The sequence below is a fragment of the Sceloporus undulatus genome, chromosome 3 (genome assembly GCF_019175285.1).
Source record: "Sceloporus undulatus isolate JIND9_A2432 ecotype Alabama chromosome 3, SceUnd_v1.1, whole genome shotgun sequence".
Taxonomy (NCBI): Eukaryota; Metazoa; Chordata; class Lepidosauria; order Squamata; family Phrynosomatidae; genus Sceloporus; species Sceloporus undulatus.
In genome coordinates, this window is record NC_056524.1 from 92,103,075 (window position 1) to 92,127,536 (window position 24,462).

General features: G+C 38.1%; 1 protein-coding gene and 1 long non-coding RNA gene across 2 annotated transcripts in view; one reads left to right on the forward strand and one right to left on the reverse strand.

Moving 5' to 3' along the window:
• ANOS1 (anosmin 1) overlaps positions 1–24,462 on the forward strand; it is a 121,299-nt gene that overhangs the window by 38,686 nt on the left and 58,151 nt on the right. The gene's annotated exons all lie outside the window — the stretch shown is intronic.
• Positions 15,470–23,764, reverse strand: LOC121926907. Its single transcript, XR_006103106.1, has 3 exons — positions 23,590–23,764; positions 22,013–22,123; positions 15,470–15,586 (listed from the first exon to the last, which is right to left on the reverse strand). It is a non-coding gene; the product is annotated as an uncharacterized LOC121926907 (long non-coding RNA).

The window sequence follows — 24,462 nt, forward strand, 5'->3', positions numbered from 1 at the left end:
ATACAAATAGCCTGAATGTAATTCCATGCATGATATTTTAATAGTTTTGTGTATGAAGCAAAGTTTGTGTACATTGAACCATCACAAAGCAAAACTGTCTCTGTCTCAGACACCCATGTGGACAATTTTGGATTTTGAAATATCTCTGAACTCTGGATAACGGAGATTCAACCTGTATATTTTTGTCTGCACATTCATTAATCCATTTACACATCAAAGAAAACAGTGTTCCGAAACACAGAAAACTTATCACCTTCCTTCTGATTGATGCAAGAACTGAAATAGCTGCCTGCTGGAAGATGGGAGATTTAACTCTGGAAAAATGGTGGGCAAGAGTTTGGTAGTCATGGCTGCTTGAAAAACCTTCCTAAATCATCAGCTCTTGTAATGAACAAAATAAATTACATTTCTTTTTTCCCCCTGAAGACTGGTAAACTCTAATTGAGCACATTAGTGCTATCTTGCATTTGTTTGGACCACTGTTAGGAACTGTTGACCTATGGAGGGACACTTTCTGCTTGAAAGGCTTCCCCAGTGAACTTTTGTGTGCATCCTAATCAGAAACATATCTTGCCACCTGTATAACTACTCTAATGGAATTTCCTGCTAAGCATTCTTTACATGTGTTTTTCTGTTAATTCATATCCGAAGTCTGTTTGACCAATTTTGTTGTTGTTGGTTTAATGTTTGTAAGACTGAAACAAATAAAAATTTCAAAACACTGATATATTGTGGTCAATTTAATAATTTATAAATAACTTTCCTATCACAATATGTAAGTATTGTGTAAATAACTCAAGTGTTCCAAGCCCATGATCATTTGGATCTTTTACTGTATTATATAAAGCTATGTTATACTGTGATCCCATGTGCACTTATCTGAAAGTAAGCTACACTAAACCCCATAACACTTGGCTTCAATCATGCATTGATAAGTGTGTGATGTCAGATTGATTTCATTTGGTCATCCAAAGTTCTAGTGTTATTTATTTATTTATCTATTGCATTAACTTTATTTATATCCTGCTACTTCTCCCAAAATTGACACCCAAAATTGACAGTTTACAGTTTAAAATAAGTGGAATTCAATGGCATCACTAGGGATGTGTGGCCTGCACCAGGTGAGATCCTAAGAGACAGTTGGCACCACTGCTCTTCAAACATTTGCCTTTTGACAGAAACAGGCTGTAGCATTCACCTGTATGCTTTTAAAATGCTGAAGAGATGGTGTGAGTGGGGTGAGACTCAGTGGGAGGAGAAAGGAGAGGTCCCAGGTTTTTTAAAATTTAAATTTTTAATTTAATTTTTAAAAATAAAAGGTATTCTTTTTAAAGATTCTTTAAAACAAATTAACCAAATTTTCACTTTAACCACATGGAATTATGTATATGTAAATACTTTTAGGCTGTGCTATGATATTCTAATTTAAAGATATTTAAATTTTGCTAATTCTTTGTCACAACTGTTGATATTACATTAAGTGATGTATGGGAATTACTATTTATGAGTAACATTAGTACAAAACACATTACTAAGGATTCTGTATGGTGTGGGAGGGAGGATGAGGTCAATGGGGGGTTGATTCCGTGAGCTACAGCATTGGGTGATATCAGCTCTAGAGACATCACTGGTGCAATTGTGTTAGGAGAAAAAGTGAAAATACCTCTTAATATACTTTCCCCCAAATGTGTAATTCTTTAAGTACAGTGAACCTGCGCCATATGCAGGCTCATTATAGGTGGCTTTCAGCTTACGCAGAAGCCCCCAGGAGAATGGCATGTGTGTCCATGGTGTGAATGTACGGTCATGCGGTGAGCGTAAGCCCCATAACATCTAATGGGGCTTGAGCATACACATTTTTTGCCTTACGTGGGGTGTGTGTGTCCAGAACCACATAAGGGAAGGGCAGAATGTATCTGGTTGCTATTTAGCTTGATCCGCCTGGGAGAGGTGGGAAAATATAATAATAATAATAATAATAATAATAATAATAATAATAATAATAATAATAATAATATGATCCAAGTGTTCCAAGCCCATGATCATTTGGATCTTTTACTGCCCCTTACCCTCAACTCTGCTGTCCTTTAGCACTCCATTAGTTTGCTGATGAAGTTGGTAAGGTTTGGGTTTGTTTTTTTTAAATAGTTACTGTGATTGTATCACTAACATTGAGCAGAGAAATTCCCGTTAAGGAATGAGTAAAGTGTCCCAGCCCTTTTTGGTTTACACTAGTCAAGGGAAAAGTGAGGGGAGGTGGTTGGTTCTCATCTTTCCACTAAGCCTGTTTCAAGCTGGTATAGTTGAAAGACACAACAGTCAGTCATCTTAGGAATTTGTGACCTGTCTGGTCAGTTCAAAACTTCCAGGGTCATTCTTGGAGCCCTGGTGGTGCGGTGGTTAAATGCCTGTTCTGCAGCCACTCACTCACAAACTGCAAGGTTGAGAGTTCAATACCAGCCAAAGGCTCAAGCTCGATTCAGGTTTGCATCCTTCTGAGGTCGCTAAAATGAGTACCCAGCTTGTTGGGGGCAGCTAGCTTACACATTGTAAACTGCTTAGGGAGTGCTTAAGTGCACTGATAAGTGGTATAAAAATGTACTTGCTATTGCTGCTACTATTCTTCTGCTGGCACTAGTCTTCTACTTGTATTGTCACAGAAAGTGGCACAAGGGATGAGCAGTGAAGTGGCCAGTATTGGGTGATGCCAATTTATTTAGGGTGGTTAAATCAAAAGAGGTTTAAAGGATCTCTTCGAACTGGGAAAATAGCATTCAAATGGAAATGAGATGTACACTGAGGCAGAAGAGAAAATCCCAACTTCTCTAATGAGGTCTAAAGTGGCAGTGAATGTCAAGATGATATAATATGCATTTATTTCAAAAATAGGTTCTGCCCTCTCCTCTATTTTTCCTTCCCTTACATTTGGGGACTGTTGGCTTCTTCCTCTTTAATCAATTATTGATTCTTCAGAACCCCAATTATCTAAACATTTGGTGAAGAAAAATATTCTTTTCAGCTGCCATGCTGATTTTTCTCACCTTCAGCAATGCCTCTTCTACTATATGCTCTATAGTTGCAGCCTGTTGTTATTTGCATATTACAAGCATAGGACAAATATCAAGCTAAAGGAATTGAAGTTTGCTGGTTAACAAAAACCTATATTACAATGGTTTAACCATTTGATAAGGAATCTGATTCTAGAACTTGGTTGCATATTTTTGTTATAACATCAAGCTGTATGCCATCTGGATTTAGAAAAGTGTTAATTTTTAATTTGTCAGTTAACCAAGACCATCAAATCAGAGTTGTGCTGTTCTCTAATTTAGTAGGTGATGGCAGATTGCTGGTTTATAGCATGGTTTAAGTAAATTTAGTCTTAGCAGTAAGGGTTTTTTTTAAGGGCAGTAGAAGGGACTTCATCTAGAAAATGCACGCGCACATGCATGCGCACACACACACACACATGTGTGCGCGCACACACACAGATTCACTTTTACTGAAAATAACATCAGTGGAGAATTTCTTCCCAATGCAAATAGCAGCCTCAGAGGAAAGCCTTCACTCAACACTACAAAATGTTAGGAAATATTCAAATCCAACTTCCACACATGCTAGGTTTCCAATAAATTCCCCCTCCCCAGTTGACTGTGCTTGCATTTAAAATACTATGATTATTTTAAAATTTAATGTCATCTCTAATTTGACTCCAAGGTTGTAGGTAGGGTCCAATACATACATTTTAAAAATTTGTTAATATCCTGCCTTGCTCCCCAGCCATGGTATACAAGGCAGTTTATGAAAATTAAAGAAGATGCAGATTAAAACTTGCATCTCCCAAAACATACTATTTCTCTAGTTATATAATTTGTGATTCTTCTGTGACTAGACATTTCTTACTTCCTAGAATTTTGAATTATCTAAGGCCATGTCCACACAGGCCAGAATATTCCAGGAGTAGCCTGGAGCAGTCTGACTCTCCCAAACTCCCCCATTACCTCGGCCTTTGGGACCAACACTAAGTGGCTATTCACAGGTATGTTCCACCTGCCACTGGCACTGGCATGAGTCACTTCCTTTGAGGCTGAAAATGAGGCTCCCAGCATCAATCACATGGATGGGCACTTTGTGTGGACACAGTCTGAGATAACTGAAGGTCATAATCAGATATTTTTGACCTGCAAAAAATAAAAATAGGCTTCATAATTTGAAATAAAATGCTATAGATTTTTCTTTTTATTTTTAAAAATTGTTATATAGTCAAGGAGGGTTTGGAGTACACAGGAGAAGCTGGCCTGGGAACATTGTTAGAGGGGTCCCTCTAATTTTCCACATTTTCTTTTCCCTTTTCCTTAAGGGGCTTGTGGGTACTTCTGCTCAGAGGAAGTGAGTCAGAGACTTGCTCTGAAAGGAGCTAGTCTACATAACTATAAGGCCAGTGAATTGAACTCAAGGACAGAGTTTGGGGACAAAGACTAAGCCATCAGGGGGTCTTTACACTTGTGTTTAGCAGGGGAAACCCACAGTTTTGTTCAGAGTTTCCTTAAGACTTCTCAATATGGACACTGAAGGCCCTGCTGCAGTCACCTGCAACACCTGTGGGATGTTTGTCTTCTTGCCTAGGGATATGGGGAACTTTACCTGCCCCAAGTGCAAGTTGGTAGCCCTCTTAGAAGAGAAAGTACAGCAGCTGGAGGTCCAGGTCGCTACACTTCAGCGTCATAGGGAGGAAAAGGTTTTCTTGACCAGAACGGACCAGATGGTCCTGGACAGGAAACACACAGAGGAAGTTGCTGGGGAAGAGGAGGTCACTTCACACACAACAGAAGTAGATAGTTGGAGGAAAGTCATACACAGAAATAGGGAAACCAGGGAACATTCTGTAAGCTTACAGCTACAGAATCGATTTCAATCTCTCTCTACTATCAAGGATGATGAGGAACAACAGCAGGGACAGAGCAGGGGACCCAGAGAGCTCCACCAAAGGGAACGGCCGCTGCTAAGCCTCGGAGGAGGCGTGTGGTGGTCATCGGGGACTCTTTGCTGAGAGGCACTGAACCAGTGGTTTGTGGGCCTGACAAGATGTCTCGGGAGGTGTACTGTCTCCCTGGGGCAAAGATCCGTGATGTGACAGAGAGGCTGACAAGACTGGTCAAGCCTACTGACCATTACCCCTTTCGTTTGGTTCATGTGGGAACCAATGATACTGCAAGGCATAGCCTTCAGAATATCATAAGGGATTATGAGGCTTTGGGTAGGAAGTTGAAAGAGGTGGATGCACAGGTTGTCATCTCCTCTCTTCTCCCAGTCGAAGGGCATGGTCCAGGAAAGGAGAAGAAAATAGCGGATGTAAATAACTGGCTCCGTAGATGGTGCCGCCAAGAACGATTTGGATTCTTGGACCATGGGCTGCGGTTCCATGAGGAGGGGCTTCTGGCAAGGGATGGGTTGCATCTCACACCAGTTGGCAAAAACATTTTTGCCAATAGCCTCAAGAATTTGATCAGGAGGGCTTTAAACTGAGATATGTGGGGTAGGGAGACAGTATTCTGGAAGGCAAAAAGGCTGAAGAAGATAGTCAAACTGACAGAGAGGGAACAAGACAAACAGTGCAAGGGCCCAACAGTGGGAGGAAAAAGAACTTGCACAGGCAGCAAGGAAAGGGAACACATGGTCTTAGATGCCTCTACACTAATGCACAGAGCATGGGAAATAAGCAATATGAATTTCAACTCCTAGTACAACAAATCAAATATGATATAATAGGCATCACTGAAACCTGGTGGGATGAGTCTCATGATTGGAATGTGGAAATAGGGGGGTATAACCTTTTCAAGAGAAACAGGCCAAACAGGAAAGGAGGAGGAATAGCCCTATATGTCAGGGACGTTTACACCAGTGAAGAGATCCAGGACATCAATCCTGGAAGCCAGGTGGAGAGCATCTGGATAAAAATTAAAGGGCAGGGAAACAACAAGGATGTTATGGTGGGAGTCTACTACAGACCCCCAAGTCAGACGGAGGAATTGGATGGTGCCTTTCTAGAACAGATGACCACACACTCAGAAAGGAGAGATGTAGTAGTGATGGGTGACTTCAACTACCCTGATATTTGTTGGAAGTCAAACTCAGCCAGATCCTCAAGGTCTAGTAAATTCCTCACTTGCCTTGGAGACAATTTCATGGTCCAAAAGGTGGAAGAGGCAACAAAGGGATCTGCAATTTTAGATCTGATCCTAACCAACAAGGATGACTTGGTTAATGAAGTGCAAGTGGTGGGATCCTTAGGTGGAAGTGACCATGTTCTCCTGGAGTTTGTAATACAGTGGAAAGGAGAAGCCAGGCATAGTCAGACATGCATTCTAGACTTCAGGAGAGCGGATTTCAGTAAACTTAGAGAAATACTGGGGGCGATCCCATGGTCAGGAATACTAAAAGAGAAGGGAGTTCAAGATGGATGGGAGTTTCTCAAAAAGGAGATACTGAAGGCACAAATTAAAACAGTTCCAGTGAGAAAGAAAAATGGGAGATGTTGCAAGAACCCAGGATGGATGACCAAGGAACTTTCAGCTCAGCTAAATTTTAAAAGGAACATGTATAAGAAATGGAAAAATGGGGAAATCACCAAAGAGGAATTCAAACAAATAGGTAGCATGTGTAGAGATAAGGTCAGAAAAGCTAAAGCGCAGAATGAACTCAGGCTTGCTAGAGAGGTTAAGAACAACAAAAAGGGCTTTTTTGGATATGTCCACAGCAAAAGGAAGAAGGAGGAAACGGTAGGGTCACTGCGTGGAGAAGATGGCAAAATGCTAACAGAAGACAGAGAAAAGGCAGAATTACTCAACACCTTCTTTGCCTCAGTCTTCTCAGAAAAGGCAAAGGGTGCTCAACCTGAGGATAATGGAGCAGAGGACAGAATAGGGGAATTTCAGAACAAAATAAGTAAAGAGATAGTACAGGAATACCTGTTTAACCTAAATGAATTTAAGTCTTCAGGACGAGATGAGCTACATCCAAGGGTATTAAAAGAACTGGCAAATGTAATATCGGAGCCATTGGCAATAATCTTTGAAAACTCCTGGAGAACAGGAGAAGTCCCAGCAGACTGGAGGAGGGCAAACGTTGTCCCCATCTTCAAAAAAGGGAAGAAAGAGGATCCCAACAATTATCGTCCAGTTAGTCTGACATCAGTACCAGGAAAGATTCTGGAGCAGATCATTAAACAGAGAATCTGTGAACATCTAGAAGGCAATGCCATAATCACAAAAAGTCAACATGGGTTTCAGAGAAACAAGTCATGCCAGACAAATCTAATCTCTTTCTTTGATAAAATTACCAGCTTGGTAGATGAAGGGAATGCTGTGGATATAGTATATCTTGATTTCAGTAAGGCCTTTGACAAAGTTCCCCATGACATACTTGCAAACAAGCTTGTAAAATGTGGGCTAGACAAGGCAACTGTTAAGTGGATTTGTAACTGGTTGACCGGACGAACCCAAAGGGTGCTCAACAATGGCTCCTTTTCATCCTGGAGAGAAGTGACCAGTGGAGTCCCACAGGGCTCTGTCCTGGGCCCAGTGCTATTCAACATCTTTATCAGTGACTTGGAGGAAAAAATTGGGGGAATACTTATCAAATTTGCAGATGACACCAAATTAGGAGGAATTGCTAATACTCCAGAGGACAGGATCAAAATTCAAAATGACCTGAATAGACTAGAAAGCTGGGCCACAGCAAACAGAATGAACTTCAACAGGGAGAAATGTAAGGTACTGCACTTAGGGCGAAAAAATGAAATGCACAGATATAGGATGGGGGACACCTGGCTTAAGGAGACAACATGTGAAAGGGATCTAGGAGTCCAAGTAGACCACAAGTTGAACATGAGTCAACAGTGCGATGCGGCAGCTAACAAGGCCAATGCGATTTTAGGCTGCATCAATAGAAGTATAGTGTCTAGATCAAGGGAAGTAATAGTGCCACTATATTCTGCTCTGGTCAGGCCCCACCTGGAATATTGTGTCCAGTTCTGGGCGCCACAATTCAAAAAGGACATTGAGAAACTGGAGCGTGTCCAAAGGAGGGCGACTAAAATGGTGAAAGGTCTGGAAACCATGCCCTATGAGGAACGACTTAGGGAGCTGGGGATGTTTAGCCTGGAGAAAAGAAGGTTAAGAGGTGATATGATAGCCCTGTTCAAATATTTGAAGGGATGTCATATTGAGGAGGAAGCAAGCTTGTTTTCTGCTGCTCCAGAGACTAGGACCCGAAGCAATGGATGCAAACTGCAGGAAAAGAGATTTCACCTCAATATTAGGAGGAACTTCCTGACAGTAAGGGCTGTTCGAGAGTGGAACAAACTCCCTCGGAGTGTAGTGGAGTCTCCTTCCTTGGAGGTCTTTAAACAGAGGCTGGATGGCCATCTGTCGGGGATGCTTTGATTGTGATTTCCTGCATGGCAGGCTGTCGGACTGGATGGCCCCTGTGGTCTCTTCCAACTCTATGATTCTATGATTCTATGAATTGCTTATAAGATAGTTATTCAGCTTTTTCTTTCTCTTCAGTTGAGAAAAGATTTGAGTACTTTTTTCTCAGGGTAAAGTATTTCTGAAAAATATATATATAGATGTGAAATCTGAATAGTGCAGAGAACTGACAGGGGAAAAATCAACTTGTTAGAAATGTAGTGCTGCAGGAGAATTGAGTACCAAAAAGACAAGTAAGTGGGCCTGAGATGAAATCAAGCTGTAACTCTCCATAAATGGCAGAATGACTAAACTGAGGCATTTGTTCTTGGGTCATATCATGACATAACCTGACTCATTAAAAAAAGACGTTAATGCTTAGTAAAGTGGGAAGCCATAGGAAAAGAGGAAGACTAAAGGTGATAGACTCAAGTGGCATTAGTAGTGCAGAAATAGTGCAGTTTGACACTGCTTTAACTGCCATGGCTCAAGGCTGTGGAATCCTGGAATTTGTAATTTGCTTTTGCACCAGAACTCTGACAGAGATGGCTAAATATCTCAAAGAACTATAAAAATTCCAGAATTTCACAGAATGGCAGTTAAAGCAGTGTAAAATGGCATCATTTCTGCAGTGCAGATGTAGCCTCAAAGAAGCCACAGTTCTGAGCCTGCAAGACCTTAATGGGGCTATTACTAACAGGTTTTCTTGGAGAGCACTCATTCATACGGACACTGTAAATCAAAGCTAACTTGACTATACTAAACAACAACAACAACAATTTTCTGTAATGGTTAATTCAAGAGCTCTTTCAACCTGTTCTGTTGGTTTTTTTCAGTGGTTACCTAAAAAAAAAGTTATTTATTTATTTATTTATTTATTTATTGTGCCATTCTTCTGTAAGGCAAATGGGAAAAAACCCCATAAGGAACACCAGTGGAATGGAGGTAGGACAGATAATTGGAAGCTCTTTTTTTATGGGGCAGGGGTTCAAATACCTTGTTTGGGGGAAAAATGAACCCAATCCATTGGATGTCTTCACAACTTCATTTAAGACAAATGTAGGGATTTCCTGAGTTTGATCTAGGTTGGCTCTAAAATTAGAAATATTATCATCCCACCAAGTACTTACTGATCTTCTGCTTATTGAATTATTTATTCTAAATTTATTTCTGATTTTTATTTTTTAGGATGTTGGATCATATTCAGAACAGTCCAAGTTCTCTAGATAAAAATGAAATTCTGTTTCAATAAAAAAATACCTTCTAACACTTTTTGGGTTTCATATTATATTCCACTGTCTTCTACAGTTAAGTCCCAGATAGAAGAGGTAATAAACAACTATGCATGGGAATTTAGCTGCCCTACCCGTTTAAGTCTGCTTGTGATCAGTGACTAGTGAAAAAAGCAGAGATTGCTTTTTTTTTTAACTATAGTCCTGGTTCTCCAAAACCTGTTGAAATTGAAAGAACAAATTTATCAGAGATCTGCATTTTATAGGTGATAAAATGTTCCTTTTCAGATGGGATGTACATGACCAAAGTATAATGAGGTTCACCCCAGGATAGTTTAACTTTTGCTATCTATATAGGTGAAATATTTCTTAAAAGAAATAGAGTGAGATGATTCTTGATCTATTGCTAGCCATTCTTGTTCTTGGGTGGCAGAAGTGCTGATGTGGGGTTTGGCCATGCTCAGCAGGATGGAATTGGTCTGCTTTACGGTTGTTAATATTTGTTTGGTTCTGCACTATACTGCTGTCTGATATCTGTAACTCTCATTATTCACTCACTGGGTGGCAGTTACGGATGTGAAGTTCATTAAAAGCATTTGCTGAGAAAAAATTTAGATAGGGTCAAAAGTTGTAGCTGGAACTGAAGCAAAAGTCAGCTAACAGGCCCCTTATTATTTAAGTCCCTGAAAACAATATCTACCTCACTATGTCAATCCTTGAAAAAGTTGTGGATTTTCTAAGTGGTTATTAAAATGTTGCTGGGACCTCAATAGAGATGGACCTCTCTGCTCCCTCCACAGTGGTGTTAGATTTTCATTCCACATTATTAAAGCTAAGGATATTTCCATGACAATACCATCAAGTCTGTGAATGGTTCAATTATCTGCCAGACTTTTCCTATGTAGAGTTATTCATTTCTTCTTAAGATTTACAAATAAAATATTACAGCATATAAAATTTGGTGCTGAGATGTGGATATTATACGGAAGAATGGAAGCAGTTATTATAAAACTAGTATTGCATCCCCCCCCCCAATTACTTACAATTGCACAGCCCCATCAAGCCTGATGATAGAAGTGCTATTCTTTGTTATATTAGGAGATAGTAATGGCAAATACCTGTTTTATGTGATCACATAATTTATTTACTCTGAAAATAATCATAATAAATGCCTCTGGTACTTTGGGCAGTTGTATCTGGAGAGATTTGATTTTCAGATGTGAATTTGCTAGAAGAACTTAGACTAGTGGTTTCTTCTCAGTATTCCTATCTATGAGGATACCTATCTTAGAGATTTTGGTAAAAAGGTATTTCAATAAAGTCAGGTGTTCCATGAGACTAAGTAGTATTTATGCTGCATGCTTGCTTCACAGAACCATAGAATAATATACTCTCAGGCTGAATCTATACTGCAGAATTAATGTAATTTGATATTGCTTTGACTGCCATTTCTCAGTGTTATGAAATTCTGGGATTTGTAGTTTTGTGAGATATTTAGCCTTCTAAAGTGGTATCAAATTGTATTAATTCTGGGGGACTCTGCTGTCACAAACCAAAATTTTGTATGCCTGTTGTGTACATTTTGATATTTATTTGTGTGTTTTTTAAACTCTTTTTTCTTTTTCTTTTGTTTTTTTTTAAAATGCCAAATAATTTTTTTAAATTTAATTCTTTAATGTGGCAGCAGCCCTGGAGCAGGAAGTGACTACAAGGGCCATCTCAGTCCAAACCCTGTGCTATGCAGGAATACATCACTAAAGCACTCTTGAATATTGACCATACCAACTCTGTTTACAAAAAACTCCAAGGAATAAGAGTCTGCCATCCTGCAAGACAGTCTGTTCCACTGTTGATCAACTGCTTTCATCAAGTTCTTCGTAATATTTTGATGGAGTATCTTTTCTACTAATTGGAACTCTCACCTCCCGAGCAACATGTAGAAGTTCAAATGCGCTCAGTTTCTTAACTACTGTGTTACGTTTCTGATAATCATACATTTGTTAATTGACAGAGCAATCCAGTCAGCAGTTACCCAAATGCCATGTATAACCTGCTTTTGTCCTTAGCTTTGTATAAAAATTGGCTCAGTAGAGTGTTGGCTCAGTACAAACAAATCATTGGCCTGTTACAGACAGACCAAAATAAAGCTGCTTCGAGTCACTTTGGAGGTATGGTATTTCAATGATGCATGCGTCCTAAGAGTCCAAAAGCCGCACCAAAGCCACGCTCCAGTCCTAACATTAAGCAACGGTTTATCATTTTGGTTTATACAACAAATGATGGTTAAGAAACAAATGATAGAAAAGCTTCTGCCTTCCTTACAGCTATGTTAGAGAAGGAGAATGGGTGAACCAGAGGATTGTGTAACTATACATTATGTTTGAGTATGCTTTCTTGTGATTTCTGAATGCTCCCAATGTATGTGATGTGCACTGAACATCCAAAATGATGTATTAATGACTAGGAATCTATTTGTATCCCATGCTTTTTGTTCACTGCCTATAGGAAAGTTTGTCTCTGTTGATCTTCATTTTATCCTCACAGACGTCTGTGGAATAAGTGAGAAGTAGTTGTTTTTCCAAAGCCACCCAATCAAACCAACATTTATACTATGATGATTATATATATATATATATTATAAAGAAGAGGTGACATGCACAAGCAAGATCAATATTTTAAGTAGAATTATCCATCATAACATATTTGTTGTGCTTGCTCTTAAATAAAACTAAATATGGCGTAGTACAGACTGCCCCTTTGGGGCAGCCTGCACCCGTCCCCTTCCCTGGAGGATTGGGGCCAGGGCAGCCATACCAGCAGCCCAGAGGCCCCAATCCGACGCTTCTCCAGGCCACAGACAAGCGGAAAAATTATGCTTCCCCATGGCCTGGAAAAGGCGTGTCCTTGGGGCTTCATGCCCCAGGACACCCTGGGAGCCAGAGAAACCTACCATGCAGCCTAACATGACAAGAACATTTTGACAGCTATGGAGTCAGTACGCCAAGCCTTCTACTTGGATTTTGCCACTATTTGACTGACTCTTTCATAAATGGAAAATGTATATTTGTAATAGATTTACTGTATTAAAATGGTAGCACAAGGCATTTTAACACCACCATGAATTATCAGCCTATTTAGATTGATAGAATATAAAATACGTTTATTTGATTGCAACTACTGAACAAGGAAATGGTCCTGAATTCATATTAAAATAAACCCCATGCCTTGCATTGTCTGGAATAGCAAATGCCTGGGGAAGGACATGTCATTTGCCCTCCTGGAAGGAGAGAGACAAACAATGTCATCAGTTTTTCAGATTGAGGCACAAGGTGAGAGGGAACAAGAGGGGTTGTAAATCACTTCTCGATTCCATGTTTAATTAGGCACTTATTAATTTTTTTAAAAGGTAGAATGATCTGGAGTGCACTCATGCTGATTAAAAAGATCATAAAGTTTCCTGATTTCTTTCTGATTTTAATTTGGAGATCTATACACATTTTGTTTATCCTAGATATGTTCTGTCAGCAACCAGTACAATCAGAGACTTTTATACCAGTTCCCCATGTCAGTTTCTTTAAAACTTAACATAAAATTAAAAAAAAAACTTAATTTTTAAATCAGACTGGATACACTCATGTCTTACCATGTATTGCTACATTATTATAAAAATTATTTTGAAGCCAGAGTCAAGAGTTCATATATGACACATCTGTATTATAAAGGAGTTGAGGTTGAGTTTTCAGTCTTCTCCAAGCTCCACTCATAAACAGGTTGAAGTAAAGCTGAGGTCTGTGAAAAGAAACTGAACACATAGAGGCTAGGAAGAACAGTTCTAACTTTATTCCAGGACAAGACAGTTTAGCTCAGCTCTTTGAAAGTCTAAATTAAGCTCAGCATCAGAAAGAAGTCCTCTGGATAATTTCTAATGGGAAAGAGAAAGATTTGCCTGTGCCAACGCATGAGATCTCCCCAAAAGCAGATATTGTGGAATAAAGTTTGGACACAGGGAGAAAATATCTAATAAATATACTGCCCACACTTCATATGTGCCTCCCTGTGTATCTTGAACCATTTCTTTTTTCCATGTGTACTTGTGCTTGTTAATGTCCAGATTTGGACATATGCTATATAATGGCACATAATGATGTTTTTTATCAGTTTGCTTTGAGAGTCATAGACTCTCTTGTTTGTTTAATGAAAAAGAAATTATCTCATTTACTGAGTTGCTTAATTTCATATTTTTTCCTGTGTTCAGAACATATGGTAAGATGATAGCCAAGTTTTGGATCAAATGTTTGTTTCCTTAGCAAACAAACCAAACCAAAACAAAAACCTTTGTTATGCAAGTCTGGATTTTGCTATATTTATTTGGAGAAGCAGTTGGAAGCTTTCAGGCTACTGATAAATTTTGGACACAATTTTTCTCAGAATGGAAATTGGATATAATGTTCTGTGAATAACAGGAAACATGGAGCCAGATGAAGAGCATTAGAATAGAGCTCATTTTCTGGTGGGTGGCATTTTGTTGCTTACTTTTCAAAATATTAATGGCAAATAGAAGTTTGTTTGACTCTTAAAATTTCAAAGAATGGCTAATGTCTCTAAAAGTTTATATTTTCTAAAGGCATGCCAACATTGCTATGGATAAAGCATCTGATTATTAGGGTTGGAGCCAGTCTGAGATTTCAGCTTGTATTCTTCTGGTAATGGGAATAATTTTAAACAAATCTCTGTCTGCTCTGTAGCCCCACAGAATACATAAACCTTTATTTTTTCTGCAGGGTTTGTGGCCCCCTTTGAAGCAGATTTTCTGAGGTGGCAATAAAGTCAGGGTTACAAAATTTTTCTCCCCTCATTCTGCAGACATCTTTTATAAGGAGGAATAAAATGTGTTATGCATATCATGCAAATGTATTTTTGATGTGTTTATCTTATAGACTGTGACTACATTTAATTATATAGCATTCAGTAATAGGTTTTGTACATTGTTATCTGTGACACAAATGTGACATATGAAATATGTATACATGTTGGAGGTTAAATTTATTGTTCTATAAATCTTAGGCTAGTATTGCTTACATTTTTCATGCATTATAATGTGTAATTTACATTGAATTAATCTGAGCATTTCTGTAGAGAATCTCTTTACTCTAATACTAGTTCTCCAGCATTGATAGCAATACATTAAAATAAAAAATAACATAGTAGAACTACAGATCTAATATTTTTCTGGGGTAAATGATGTTTGTCTAAAGCCACAGTCTTATGCACAATTATCTGGAACTAAGTCTGATGTGGTCCTTGTAGGGCACATCTGTCTGAAAGCTAGCAAGAACTTTATTGTCTCAAACAAGAACAGAACAGACACAGAAAACCACTGACTCCATGTAGATGCAATTTATACAGTTCTGTTTAATAACTGAACTATGTCTGCATGTTGTGTTTTCAGACATAGCTGTTAAATGTCAGAATTGTTGAAACAGCTGATAGTTCAGGTAATCAGTTAATCATGACTAAACTCTGGATAACTTGGCCAGAGTGAATAACAATAGTAGGTATAAGGACTCTCTCCTAGCTCCCAGTGGGGCAGGTTTTGCACTGATTTTCACTTACTCATTACTAGTTTTAGATTGGCAGGTGAGGAGACAACTTTTTCCTAGTCAGTCCATTTTGGATGGAGATTCCAAAACACTGGCATGAACACACACCCTGGCTATGTCTTTTGATTTCTAATTCTGTTGGACTGTATCCAGTAGCTATGAGTAGTGTTGATCTATATAGTTTAAAACAAGTTGAAAAGTGTTGCTTTTCAGGCTGTGTTGTGGAAGTTGTAAGGTAGCTGGAATTTTGCTGCTCTAAGTTGGGTTGCATTGTTGGTCACAGGTTTATCTGAAATGGCAAAGTATGGCAAAGTATGGCTTATATGAAGGAAGTGTGGCTTAAATTCTGTCACAAAAATATGCAAAAGGATGTTTTGAGTCCCATTGTTAAGAGAAAGGTAGGATATATATTAATAAAATAATAATAATCCTCCACCACACCAACAGATTAACAACTGAATATGTTCTGAGTGTTGTTTGTATTTTGATTTTCCTGCTTTATTTGTAACATTATTTTTTGAAGTTCTCTGTGCATTTTCTCATTGTGCTTGTATGTAGTCCTGTATTTTTGTATTCCTATGCATTTGTTATACCTACTGGTTGTAAATATTGTTCCCATTTATACTTGTGATTACATTCTTAAGCATCCTTTTGGTTGTCTTTTTGTTACAATCTTTTATGTTTTATTCATCTGTGGTTAAGATCCTTCCCTTCAAGATTTGTTTCTGAACTCTCTATCTGCATAGGCCTTCTCTATGTAACATTTCAAATAAGCAAGATGCAGGTTTCTGACTATTTCAACATCATTTTCATTCATTTTTCCTGGTGATGATTTTTTTTATGCCTTCTGGTTGGCCTAATGCATATTTTAGATTTTGAAATTTATTTTATGGCCAACAAAGTAATCCTTGCATATTTTGAAGATACCCTTTAATAATACTGTGCTTAGTCATGTTTAGCAAGAGAAATATCTCCCTATATCCATGTAAAAGCATGGAATGGGATAAAATTTGGATAATAAATGTATATTCATATAGACACTAGTTATAATGCAATCTATAAGGAACAGCTTGGCAAATACACGGTCAAAAGAAACATATTTTTGTGAAGATGGCAAGGGATCTATGGGGATATTTTCTCCAGGGTAAAAATTTCAGCTTTGATCTAGAGTAGTGTGAATGAAATTGTGTTTATTCAATGGGTCTGCCCCATCCCTCCTCTTAATTGCAACCCTGACCCTCATCCTGCACCTGCTGAAATGCTGCTTCAAGTTCTTGTGTCTGGTCACACTACATGGGTGGGAGACTGCCTGGGAAACTAATGCACACTGCCTTGAATTTAATGATGGGAAAATGCAGGAAGTAAAAAAGCAGGATATAATAACTAACTAGCTAAATAAACAAATTGCTTTGGATCCCAGCTATGTCAGTTTAGTTGCATCTTCAAATGTGATTGCTTAAAGTAATATATTCATGAACTGAACACTGTGCACATAAAAACATTACACTTGCAGTGCTTTTAATATACGTAGCCTATGTTCTGAACATTTGGATATTAATTAGATTTTTGAAGACAAATTAGATAAAAGGGATACCATCTAATTAATACACATGAATTCACTACACTGCCTTCAGATTAATTCTCTACTTCTTGCCAGTTGTACAACTATTTTGATTGTTTTTCACTAACTGAAAGAACATGAAAAGTGATACTTTGTGTGTTCAACAGGTCTTGGACTTTGTAAGTGCAAAACATGTCTCACATGCTCAGTCTATTGACCAGAAGCCTTTTTTGAATTACAAATTATTTGCAGCTTGAAAGCCTGTTGTTAGTGACATACAGGCTGTGAATGCTAATTCGTTTCTGTTTAAGCAATTAACAACTGTGGATTGAGCAACCTGTTTTTACTTGTTATAAAACTTATATGTATATACCAGTTATACTTTACAGATTGCAACAGCTTTAACTTCTTAATGGGTTAAAGCAGCAATTGTAAAGAATTCTTATTGAAGTTCAGACATTTCTTCGCTAATCAACTGGCTTGTATGTAAATGTGTGCCTCAAACATAATTTTCTTGTGTAAAGAGAGTTATAGAAGCTTACTTTTTTATGCTTATGCAAATAAATTGGTTGCTGTCACATAGCCTATTCTGTAGCTGTTTTGAGCAGGTTGAAAAATCTATTACAGTAACTATAACAGTTTTCTCTCATTGGCAGCTGAATCAGTAACGTGAAAACCTTTGTTGCTTTATAGCTTTTATTGTCTCCTAGAGTTTTCACCACTCTGTCCATTTTGAGATGCAATCCTGTTTCATTAGTATGAGCCCTATCTCTTGCAATTCTTGTGTCTAAAAACCAAGTTAGCTTCACATTGTACATGGCAAAATGTTTATCTATCTCAGGGGTAGGCAACCTTTTTGAGCCGGGGGCCGGGTTGCTGTCCCTCAGACAACTGGGGGGCCGAAGCCAAAAAATAAATAATTTTAAAAAATTTAAAATTAAATATATAAATAAACCAGGATAAATGTAGGACAAAATTTTCAAATGGAAGACACTTTTTTTAAAAAAATGGAGGACACGTGAAAAAAATTGCTGATTTTTAAAAAAAATGTTAATATAAATGCATGTTTCTGAGGCTTCTATAGACAATTGCCCCTCAAAGGCCCCGGCGGCAATCGGCGGCAGGACCAGGCTGGGGCCGTTCCCAAGGCCTCGCCGGGCCGCATCCGGCCCGCGGGCCGCAGGTTGCCTACCCCTGATCTATCTTCTTGTCTGTGTGTTTGCTTCATTATTTATTCACTTGTGAGTGGTTTAAAAAACATGGTCTCATTAAGCCCACACATGTGTTTTTCATTTATGAGTATAAATATGTTAGTAAGAGAAAAGTAGGAATAGTCACTTATATAATATTGTGTATCATATTTTCAACTGTCTGATTTGACAAGCATGGCCCTGATTAATCCCTTGTCATCCCACTTTTTCAGCTGTTTTAAAAATGTCTCCGTTTCTCTCTCTTCTTTCCACTTTGCCCTTTGTCCTCAGCTTACTTCAGTATCCGCAAACTGAATTCAAAGTGCAAAAGTAGTTTGCACTCAGTTAACTCAGCATGGAGGAGTGGTGAGAAGGGGGCAGAATCATGGCCTTCCTAGCATGTTCAAGCAAAAGCAAACTGCTGCAGTCTAATCCTAATTTGTGTGTTCTTCTTTGTTAATATATTTTTCCATCTTCACCCACTCTAATGTTGCTCAGCCATATGTGTCCTTGTTTTCATCTGTGGAAAAAATTGGGCAATATGAAGTACAGTACTTAAATCATGTGTTCTAAAAATTACTAGAATGGTGTAAGAGGAACAAGATGGAAGAAATATATAGTTTGTATATTAGGAAAGAGAATAATGGCTAAAAAATCAGTTCTCCCTTCCTGAGAGAATTGACATTGATTTCATGAATGGATGCAGTGTAACGGAAGATGGACTCCTTTTCCTCCATGTTTGACCCAAATGTCTCCTGCTGATGCAGCAGAGTCTTCAGATTCAAGCACCTCCTTCTGCCCCCCCTTCTTGTGATTATTTTATATTTTTCCCACCAGACATTAAAAACATTCCAACAAATTAAATGAAAATTGTACAAAACACCTAATTTCATGAGACACGGAGGGATAGTAATAAATACTTTTCATGGCTGATAAAAATTTACTTGTAGTAATTCTTTGTATCGGCATTCTGCTCTCCAGCTCACACTAATCCTGTGTGGACAATTTTTCAGATTGACACAAAAGACATCTTAAAATAGGGCAATGTTGGTTAGCTAAATGCATGGTCTTGCAGATATTTGATGGATTTACACTCACAGGGAGTCCATGTATGCAGTGACTTGAGGTAGCCCCAACACATATATATTTTTTTGTGAGCTGATCCTTGGAGGGATGTTTAAACAAACATTGAGAGATTGGAGGTCCATAAAAACCATTTAAATAAAAACTATCACAAATTATTCTGCTAAGGATGTATAGAGCACTTAGGAAATATTGCAGGGGATTCCTCAAACCCCACCCTCAAGCCACCCTTCTTAATGAAATTCCATCCTTAAAGTTTTTTTTGTTCTAAAAATAACAAGATGTTTCTTACAGTTTGGTTTTATTCGAAAAGCAATTTATAACAAACGTTGCATTGCCTTTAAAAAAAAAGAAATGCAATTCTGAAAACATTTTTATTAAATTAGAAACCCAAGCATATGAGCAGTGGAAGCTTTCCATGCTTTCGTAGTCATGATATAAGCTTCTTTATTACTTATTAAGAAGAGATTGCTTTTACCAAAAGATAATTTATATTTATAGAAACAAGACTCCCCTCCCTTTTCTATATTGGCATTTTGGCCAAGCAATGTATAGTGGAAACATACAACACAGTTAATGGTTTTGTTTTTACTTCTGTTTATAAAAATATTTGTGTCTCTTAGATTTATGCCTGTGATAAATTTGTTTTAATGTCTTTGAAACTTTACAGTTTGTATAAATCAATACAAACAACATGGCTAGAAAAGTTAAATACTTTTCCTTTGGGATAGGGGTAATAGAATTTGTTGTGAGTATGCTGTGTTGCAACTCTTTGATATCATTGTTTTGAATTCTATGGAAATGCTTCAATTGTTAATGTTAATAATTTTAAATAAGATTTAGATAATTATGGTTTAGATGCGGAGCTTTTATGACAATTATTGTTTGTGACTAACGCTAATTTAAAACCATATATTAGGATCTAGTAGATTTTAATTCATTTGTGACGTGGTGCTGGAGAAGAGTGCTGAGGATACTGTGGACAGCCAAAAGGACAAATAAATATGTTCTAGAACACATTAAGCCTGAACTCTCACTGGAAGCCAAGATGAAGAAACTGAGGCTTCCATACTTTGGCCACATCATAAGAAGGCATGACATTAGAAAAGACAATGATGTGGGAATGGTAGAAGAAAGGTAGTAGAAAGAGAGGACCGCCACATGCTAGATAGATTTGATAGACTCAATCAGGGAGGTCATGGGCCTAAATCCACAACAGCTAAGCAGAGCAGTGGAGGTCAGGTGGTCTTGAAGGTGTCTCTTCCACAGGGTCATCATGAGTTAGGGTCAACTCAAGGGCAATTAACAACAAGATTTTAAGGATATCCACAGTTTTTTTTTAAACTGCCAAGTGTCTACAAAGAGTGCTTACTTTATTATTTCAATTATTACAGTTGGCTCTTCTTATACACGGATTTTTTATACACTGATTCAAGAATACACGGTTTGAAAATGTTAAAAAAAGTATAAATTTCAAATATCAAACATTGATTCAATGGGACTTGAGCATACACGGATTTTGTTATATATGGGGGATCTTGGAACCAAACCCAAGCGTATAACCAGGGGCCACTGTATTAGTGTGTTCATAGTTTCCTCTTTTTAAATTTCTATTGAACAACTTTAGGCAAGCTGTACACTTGGCTTCTCATAGAACACATTCATCAGGCTGCTACTGCTGCCCCCACTATGCCTTCTTGTGACCAGCATTGTAGGCTTGAGTTGATTGACTCAGTGTCAAGTGTCAAGGACTCAAATCACTTGAGTGACTCAGGGGCTGTACAGATGGGTGGCATCCAGCCGCTCCTTTAGTGGCGGGATTGGTGCCGCAGCAACTGCATGGCCTCCAGAGAGCACAAAAAGGAGACGCAAAAAGCGGCTCCTTTTTGTGCCCTCTAAAAGGAGTCATAGCCGTGATGGCACAGCTTTGTGATGCCCTATTGGTGCTGCATCTTCTAGATGCAGCGCTAGGGTCACGCCATGATGCTGTGCACCATCTAGAAGGGTGTACGGCATCATGATCCCATGGAGGCGAAGTCAGAGCACCCAGTGTGTGGACAATGCGCTGTGGCTCCACCCACAGGCTGGCACAAAGTGCTGGTCTGTACACCACCTCAATTTGGAGTTAGCTCCTCAATAAATGATGCACTGACTTGACTTGACTTTTGACTTGTATATATTTTAGTGACCAACTTGCTGACAACATTCGCATTAAGCAGCAGGCAAGACCCATCGCCCCCAGAGCATGGGGCGTGTTTCTTGGAGGGGAACAGCAAATACATTTAGGCAGTGGTCTTAAGGCAGAAGGATCCTTCTAAAGCTTTTGACAAGCTTTAGTTCCTCTGATGTGCAGTGAGGACAGGGTGCTGAGCAGACCTCAAGCCTCACCTCAATCCCACTGCTTAACATGCTTGCTGTTCCTCTCTGAGAAACACACCTTTTTATTCTGTTAAAAATTGGCTCCCAGATTCGAGACCTGACTTGAAGGTAGAGATGTGAGACTAGATTTGAAACTTGAAATAAAAGACTTGAATTCATCACTGCTTGTGGCTGCTGTTAGTGACCAAATATGATTGTACATTGAATACTGGTAAAGTTTTAGGCTTTGCCTGAGAAAATATTTATCTGGGTTGGTGTTCTAGCTCAGTGGTGGATGAAGTGTGGCCTTTCAGATGTTGTGCTTGTTTCTCACCATTGAGTATACAGTATTGGCTTGGTCTCATGGACATTGTAGTCTAGTCCAACAAAATCTGCAGTCTAACTCTTGACCAATCATGTTCTTATTATCTACTGTACTTCTAGGCTATGTTGTTGTCAGTCTTATGTTTTTGTCCTTTTCGCTCCCCCTTTCCCTTTGTTACTGCTTCTCTGTGTAACTTACCTGTGATGCTGGATACTTCCAACTGTAAATTTGATGTTGCTTTTGTGTTGATATACATATTCTTTGCAGACATTTGGACATTTTGTTTGTGGTAGGCATTCTGTGCCCTTACTAAAGAGGAAAGTAAGAGAAAGAGGTAGTAGAGCAGCAGTACTGATAGTCAGGTGAATGAACAAAAGGCAGGAAATACAGTTGGTAAGAGACAGATAATAATATTTTACTATGTGACTGCTGAGCTCACTACAGTTCTCCCAAGAAGAAGCCATGGGGGAGTAGGGTTAAACTTCATAGTTACCACTGATCAGCCAGTTATTTTACTACAGCTTTCTGGCATATATCTAAATAAGTGGTTGAACATCTTTTTTCTTGTTTATTTTTAAAAATCATAATATCATTCCTTGCCATCTTTTGGTATTAGTTACACCAAGTTACTATAATCAATTGTCTTTGGTCTGTTTTCCTTTGTATAGAAGTGGGCTATTACTTACCTTAGTTGTGTCTTTTCAACAGTGATATGTAACACTGATCCTTCTCTGTTTTGTTTTAATTAAGGAACTTGACACAGTTTTTGGTATATAACTAGATGAGGTGGTAATTGATTAAATGCTCAGTCATTTATTAAGAAGCCATCAGCAGACGGATGTACTCCAAACTTTTTAGTATGAGTAACACATTCAGATAATTATGCTAAATTTGGAATATTTATGAGCTAATTAGAATGAACTGATACTAATGATACACACACACACACACACACACATGTAGAGAGAGGGGGGAAGAGTGATATAAGATCCAACTTTAACTGTGATCCTCCTTTTATGATAAATCATCAATATGCATATTCTCTGCTGACTCTATCCGTATATGTTACTTCTTATTCTACTTAGATAAGAGACATTTTATCAAGAGGCTTTAGTGTTAATTACCTATTAACTCTAAAGCCACTTGACAAAGCTACACAAGTTTTCAGAAGATCCCAAAGCAGAAAAAGGTGGGAAAATGCATCTGTACATCTAATCATTTATTGTTATTCTTTTTTCTTTTTATGTAAATTTTTATTTTTTACATAATGATTTGTCTGTCATGAAATCTCAGCCTCTCTAAGTATGTTTTGCAGGCCACAGTTAGTTTGTTGAAGCTGTTGTTGTAAGATAATATCTGATGTCGTGCTGACATGGGTAGATCTTACACTGGTGTCAGAAGAATCTCCAGGAATCTGATGGTTATTTTTGAACTGAAAGAAGGCATTGCATTCCTTTAACATGAAAATGGTCCTTAATTTATGGAGAACATTAATTAGGCCTGTTAACTTTGCCCTGTATTTTCCCACCTTTTCCAGACAGCTTGACTGGAACATATCTAATGTTCCTCTAGAGCTGAACGTTACAGAGGGAAGTTGATAATGGTGGGACATGGGTGTTTTAGGTAAGTTTGCCACCGTATCTGTTCCTCTTATTGAACAATTCCTAATGATATTTTGAGGCATCTCATTAAATGTCAATGAAAAATGGGCCAAAAACAGCAGTAGCATGAATTATGGTTATATTTACTTAGGCTGTATTGTGATACTGTATTACCTTTTCAATGTGGAACGTCACTGTGATGCTCATGTGATATCAACTGGGGTATTTTGAAGACAAAGTCCATGACATAACTCTCTCCCATGCCACCACTGCTTCTGTTTCTGATAGCATTAATGTAAGTGTGGCAAACAGCTGCATCATGGATATCTCCCATGTGACTTGGGTCTTGTGTTATTTCCTTTGTAGTACTGGAAGGATACACAGCACTCTGGATTGTGCACTGCTGTCTTCTGTGAGAGAACATATCCCAACACATTTTAGCAAGCATTTCCTACAACACTGTTGAAAAGCTTCATTTTTTCTTTTTTATTTAACAAACAAATATACAAGTATATAAAAATGAACACCCCCCCCCAAAAAAAAAGAACAACATATCATCATTTTGAAGTATCTCATGATCAAATATGTCTTTTATGTCTTTCTAAAGAAAAATTGGCTAAATTTTTATGGAAAGATGTCTTTCAGGATCCCTGAATACATCTTTTAGCTATAATTTTCAGGGCTTTATCTGGGTTATTGCCTGTATTTATTGTTGTTTTGGTGTACTGTTTGTTGTCATGTTTCATTTGACAATGTATTAATAAATTTTAATTAAAAAAAGAAAAAATGACTTATGTATAAGATAAGGCAAAGAAATGTAAAATTTGTGTGTTAAATTTTACTGGGAATCATAGAGTCAATTATTGTTTTGATCTAGTGTTAACAACAGTGTTTGTCAGTAATAGTAAGAAATGTAGCTAAAATAGAAATAGATGATTCCTGTTTTGTAATATATCTTAACTGGTTTATAGAGTCACCAAAGAGAAACCAAATCAATTTGTACTTCACTTACATGGTTATAAAAATGCCACAGCTGGCATAATTTCT